Source organism: Benincasa hispida, chromosome 3 (genome assembly GCF_027475165.1).
Source record: "Benincasa hispida cultivar pf3 chromosome 3, pf3_genome.v1.1, whole genome shotgun sequence".
NCBI lineage: Eukaryota > Viridiplantae > Streptophyta > Magnoliopsida > Cucurbitales > Cucurbitaceae > Benincasa > Benincasa hispida.
This window is the reverse complement of record NC_143480.1, coordinates 11544866-11551987: the sequence shown is the minus strand read 5'-3', so window position 1 is coordinate 11551987 and position 7122 is coordinate 11544866.

Sequence of the window (7122 nt, the reverse complement as noted above, 5' to 3'; positions counted from 1 at the left end):
GTTATGTAAGCATTTGAATTCTTCACCAAATTTCTAAAGTAAAAAACAATTTTTTTCCTCAAAACTTAGCTTGGATTTTGATATGTTTAAATAATAGCATTTCGCTAAAAATAATGTTTATGAACTTAAATTTAAAAAAGTAAAAACAAATAAAACCTAATAAATTATCCAACGGAGCATAAATTATATTACTAGAAAGAAGGTGGGGAAATATAAATTATTAGTGTTAGAATGCCTTGAATCTAGTGTGCCTTGAATATGTTATTTATGTTTATAACCTTAGGGTTTAGAGATTTACACCATATAAACTCTCTAAGATTCAAAGAGCTTTAATTTTTTTTTATTTGTATTATTTTCTCTAATGAATTTGTTCTTCTTTTGCCCGTGGATGTAGCTAACACACCATTAGTGAATCATGTAAATATCTGTATCAATCTCTTTTGCTTTATCTTTTCTGTTTATCTTTGATTTTGTCCACTCGTAACCATTAGAAAGAGAGGAAAATTATTAAAATTTTATATATTCTTCTTTGATATCTAATCATCCACAAATATGAATCTATCAATTTGTTAGGTAATCTTGTGTGTGAGAAGTTAAGCTTAAAAGATCATTCATAATTTTGCATAATTTCTAAGTAATTAATGAATTTGAGTTTTGTAATACCATAATTTAATATTTAAGAATGCTTTAATTTTGAATGCTAGTAGTTGTGACACTAATTAATGATGGAAAGTACTCACTCATTCCTTTTCTCTAAATTAAGCTACTATAAACTTTTGAAAGTCTATAGGGTTCAAATTAATAATGATAACCAGCAAATTCAATATAATATTAATTCCACTTGTTCCCCCATTAATATGTGGGTTGGTAAAATGATGTGTGTGTATTTTAAATGATTAATTTGATGTAAAACATTATTAAACTAACAATGAACAAGTTCATTAACCAAAAATAATAATAATTTTAAATTACGACTTGTGATCGTTGTTTTAATCACTTAATCATATATATTATCGAAGATCCTACATTAAAAAGATGAGAATATTCCATGATGTTTACAAAATAGATGAATTACTCTTCTTATAACCAATTGATATGAAAATAACTCATATTTATATTTTTTTTTTGTTGATTTTTTTCTTTTTCTTTTTCAAAGTAGTGAAAAAAATATGTGATAATTAGTGATAACCAATTTCAGTAGTGCTAAGAGTTTTGACTTTTTTCTCTTAGCATATTTAGATTTGTAAAATTCGAATCACAAACTATATAATGCCTCGAATGCCAATTGAATTACGTGCGATTTAGTAATTTTTTTGTATTTTAATGCACAAGCAATAAATGTATTAAAATTTGTTTTTGAAGTCAAGTCAATTTCAAAATCAAACAAGGTTTAAGAACACATCCAACGCCTTATAAAATAAGTTTAATATAATTTTGAATTTTCATATGCAAATGCCAATTTTTTAGGATTTATCTCCCAAAGAGACAAAATCCCTATTTCAATTGTAATTTATAAGGATAAATATGGAGAACCCATTCTCCAATGCTCAATCCAATTCATCTATCTCACTTTTTTTTTTTTTATAATTAATTTTATTACTTTTCAGAAATCCTGTATTTAGTTTTTTCTCTTTAAATTTTCAAATTACATCTTACTATTTTTTTTAGCTAATATAAGAAGACTTTCTATATTTATAAGTGTGATATATTCAAACCTAAATTTTTTAGGTTAGACATCCGTTGGATAATTATTTCGTTTTTTTATTTTTTAAAATTAAATTTATTTTCTCTACATTTTTTATAATGATTTGTATTTTTCTTAAGTACAATAGTTAAATTCTTAGTCATTCTAAAAACAAAAACAACTTTTTAAAAACAACCTTTTCTAATTTTCAAATTTAAACTTGCTTTTTTAAACAATTGGTAAAAGTAAATAATAAAGGGGAAATTTTGGAGGTAGAAACAATGTTTATAAGTTTAATTTTCAAAAATAAAAACAAAAAACTAAATAGTTATCAAACGAGATCTTAATTTTTAATTGGATAGAAAATTCAATTTAGATCTACAAATCAAAATTTGTAAATGGTAGATATTAGCTTTTAAATTTTATAGAGTTCGAAAAAGGAGTCAAATTGTAACAACTTCAACCTTGTAGAGTTGTAGTAATCCTTTTAAAGAACGGTTTTGCATTTGTCGTATCAGTTAATCTAACAAAAAAGAAAATTCAAACAGAAAATTAAATTCTCTCGCCAATTTAAACATAATATAGATAAATTGATTCGAAGAATTGAGACGATAAGGCTTAGGGGTTGAGTCAAAGCAGAGAAGTAGCTTAATTTATGGAAATTGTCCATTTTCGTTATGCTTCATACGCCATTTTTATCGTCTTTTTCTCTTCTTTTTCTTTGTAAAAATCACTTTTTATTAACATTATGTCATTCTTATGATGACAACATCAATATACTCCTTATATAATCTTCATTTTATTATTTTTATTATTTTAGAATCTTATCCACTAGCATTAATAAAACAAAGTGTAATACCAATACATCATCGCAAAAGGAATATTTTAAGTATGATTTGAATGACTTGGAACTTGAATATTTATTTAGCAATTAGAATTTGGATATCTAATCTTTCCTAAATTTGCTTTGTTTATACATGTTTTCAATGAGTTGAAACTTGGTTAATTAGCTACCATTTTTAGGACATAAATATTTGGCTGATCTAGAAACAAATTCAACCCATACAGCAACAAATACCCCTTTTAAATATCTAAGGATAACTTTTTTTATGAAAAACGCTATTGAAAAACGAATTAAAAAACCGCGAAAGTAAAAAAAAAAATTACCCGCCCAAATTTCCACTTACTAATCGCTCCCTTTCTTGGTTAGGCTTTTCCCAAATTTCCTCTCGTTCTTTTCCGATCGTAAACTATACGCTAGCTCTTCACTCATTTTCCCAAATCGGTTTCTTCTCCATCACAACATGCTCTCTTCATCTTCACTAACTTTGACTTCGTCTTTTCCATATCACTTGCGTTTCAACATTCACGTTCTTCTCCATCTCTTTGCATTCTTCGTCTTCTTCAAATCAGTTTCTTTTCCATCTATTCACCTTGTATTCCAACATATGTTCACAAATCGGTCTCTTCTCCATCACAATCGTTCACATTCCAGCATTCCATAGGTTTTCGTCTAGATTGATCATGGCCTGCCATACATCAGCTCACTGGTCCACGCTCTTCAGTCTCCCTCCGGAATGCACTTAACTGAGCTTCAAATTTCTCTCAATCTTTCCATTAAAAAAAAACCTCCAAAAATAAAATTCAATGAGCCATTACTAAAATAGAAGCGTCGCAGATTCAATTCTTGATTCCTTTTTCCCTCAACCCTCCGTTGTATCCAATCCTCCTCCTCGCGTCTTCATCTTCCTCGGCGTCTCTTGTTATTGATCTCATAAATTGTATGAAAGTTTAAATCCAATAAACTAAGACCCATGACTATTGTATGAGTACTTGAACTTTATGTGGAGACATAAGAGTGGATCGGATTCGAGTAAATAGTCAAAATGATCTATGGTACATGAATGAGGTTGGGTACCTTATTCTAGTAACACCATTGGATGCGGCCTACTCTGTAGTTGTTACAAAGAGTTGTAAAGTGCTACATACGATGTGATCCTAATTCGTACATGTTATGACATGAGGAGTGGGGGCGTCCTATGCAATGAGTTTGCATAAGATCAGGACCAAGAAATAAGTTACTCTTACTTTATAACGCTATTTACTGTTTAAGACTGACTATTTCACATAGATAACCTAGATAACTCGATCTTAATCCTAAGCTAGCTATGAACTCCTGTTCTGGATTGCCCTTAGATTTGCATAGTTGAGGGTTGGCTCAACAGCGCCGGCTCAATAAGACACTCATTTCAAGGGTAAGACCAGATAGATAGTTGGGGACATAGGGTGCAAGACGAAGTTCACACCTACCCGATTTAGAGATAGAAGAAAGGTTATTCTCTTAAGAACTGAATCCAGATCTTGAACAAGGGACCCCACCCTCTCATCGGGCTAAGAGATTTTGGTTTAGTGATTGGATCACAAACCAGTTGTCCATTAGAGGATCAGTAGGGACTTGAGGAATAAGACATAATCTCGAGAGTAAAACGGATATTTGACCCAGCCGTTATTATGAACAACCGGTGAAGGGTCAACTTGCTGATTATGGTTAAATCATATGGACATAATATATCTACAATGAGAGGAGTGCAACTATGGCCGTTAGTGGAGTAACTCATTAGTTAACGAATAGAGATTAATTTGGTCTAATGAATTTAGCCAATTAATCTCAGATCGTTGGAGCCCATAATCTGTAGGTCTGTAAGGTCCCCCTACTAGCTCATAACGGACTAGCTCTAGAATAGAGATATAAGTTAATTTGAAACGTTCAAATTAGAATTAAGGGAATTAGTAATTATATGAGATATAATTATATATTTAATTTTAGAATTAAACGAAATAGGAGAATTTACATATTTAAATATGATTTAAATATATAAAGATGGATATGTGTTAAATTTAATTTAATATTTGATATTAAATAAATTAAGTTTTATTTAATAATTAATTTATGAAATTAATTAATTTTTTCATTTTTTAAAATCAAAATAGATTTTATAAAATCAAAATTTGATTTTTAGATAAAATTGAAAAAGTAAAAACCAAAATACTTAAAATGGAAAATGAAGTTTTTCCATTATCCATCACCAAGTAGCTCACTCAAATGACATTATATTTGTCTTGTCTTCTCCAAGCATGAGCTGCAACTCATGCAACTCTTTTCTTTTCATGTTGATCTACAATATAATGAAAAGATTGAACTGAAAATCGGGCATGCAATCTATAGAGATTTTGAGAGAAAAATTGGTTTGAAGAAAGAGTTATTCAGGTGATTTTCTGCAGTGAGTATTTCTCCTTCTACCCTTGATTCAAGCTTGTTTTGAGTCCCACAACTCAATCTAGAGCACCAAGAGAATAGTGGAGAAGATCTTAAGGTGGTCTACAACAAGATTTGGAGAAAATAACAGCTGGTGAAGGAGCTTTGAAGAAGTTCAACAAGAGGTATATCTTAAAACTCATTTTTTTTCTGTAAAAGCATGCTTTATATTTTGTCAAAATTAGTGAATTTGAGTGCTTAGATGATCCTTGTGCTTCCGCTGCTGTTAATTCATTCCTACACGTTGAGGCTGCTGAAGATTAGATCAACAAGATTCTACTCACCACACTAGCTCAGTAATCCATCGTCTTCTCCAATTGGTAAATTTATTGTTCCTTTTTTTTTTTTTAATCCTTGTTCACTCCTATTTCGTCAGTGTACCCTTAAACATTTTTTTTTTTGGCCTAGGGCTTTCTTTTTGCCTTTGTAGTCTAAGGTTTATTTCTTCTACTTCAAGTTCAAATTTTTAATCGAAGGCGAGGGAAGAATAGGGCTTTAGTATAGGTTTTTTCTTACCATATTGATTAATCCGTTTGCCTTATCCTCTAGTTTTTATGTCGATATGTTTGATTAAATTCAACGTCAAGATCAATGGTTTATATGGCTTTGTGTTTGTGAATGTAGAATTTTGGATTCTATTATAAATGTTGTGAATTTGTGTTTGTCATAAGACCTCCCCCCACTCTCTTAAATGATTTTTTTTATGTTCAATATTTTATTGAGTTGGGTTTGTTTGAGTGATCACTTGTTGGCTTATTGACATTTTAGTAGTGATTTAGTTCAAGTAAGAGTTTTTAAATATTTGTGAATTTGTATTGGTCATAAGGCATCCCTATCTCTCCCTTAAATGATCCTTTATATATATATATATATATATTAATGTTCAATACTTCATTAGGTTGGTTTTGTTTAAGTGATCTCTTGTTGGCATTTTGAGTAGTGATTTAGTTCAAGTAGTAGTTTTGGTGCGAGGGAAATATATAATGCAGGTCTTATGCTATACATTGATCTCCATGCATCGATGGTCGTGCGTTGGACTAAGAAATATGCAATATGCGTTCAAGAATACATGCAATGACCATGCATTTTTGCCATAAGTTTTCTTGCTTTCTCGCCAAGTATAACGAGAACACAAGTTTCTCGGGATGATCCGAGGTCAAACTCAGGGACTTGTAACTAAATGTTGCGAAGAAATGCGTTTGAGGCGATGAATAAAAGAAAAAGGAAGTTAAAAGACTATGCGCTACTCCTACTCCTAACTAAACAGATTGAGCAATGGAAGTATGATTATAAGAATTTGTAGAGACGCGACAATTGTTCATGCGTAATAAGATGCATGGAAAAATAAATAGAATGGTGGAAGGGATAAATTCACTGCATCATTAAGCTTGATCGTAAGGGTAATCCTAGCTCGCCACATTAATGCGTCACACACTTCTCGGTGGTCAGCCACATGTTTATATCTCTATAACGCATGGTTGCATTAAGCATAAGAATATTCTTATCTCTAGGAACACTGCTTACTTTGTTTGGTAAGTTCCACTACTTACCCTCTCGGGCAGTTAGTCGCAGCTAATAAGGTCATAGACAAGCATTGCGATAGCCTCGCACTAAGTAAAGAGGATTGGCTCGCTATACTCGTACAACGTACACCACTTGATGGGTTGTTACCTGCGTCCTATCTCTAGGCTACACGATTGAGTATGCGACCACCTTTGATAACTAAACTATGAAAAAGCATAAGATAATGAAGATGGTGTCGAAGGAAATAAAGAGATGCATTGATTACAAAATGTATTAATGTCTTAAGCCAAAATGTAATACAATACAGAGATAAGAAGAGAGGTGGAGGGCTAGATATAGGCAATCTCTTGCTCCATCAGATGTATGTCAAGGTTGTCGGTGGTGCCATGGATGGGCGTTGGAGTAGTCTCTCTCGAGCTCTATCTTCGACAAAGCTCCGGTCGTCACTCGAAATGGGTTGAAAGAATGAAGAACTCTCAAAGAATTTCTTGCTCACGCTCTCATCTATGATCACAAGGATCTACCTTAAGGCAGAAGCTCGGATGCCTTGAATTTGGGCTCTAAGGCTCTATTTATGGAGCTCAATCGCCGACAGCAT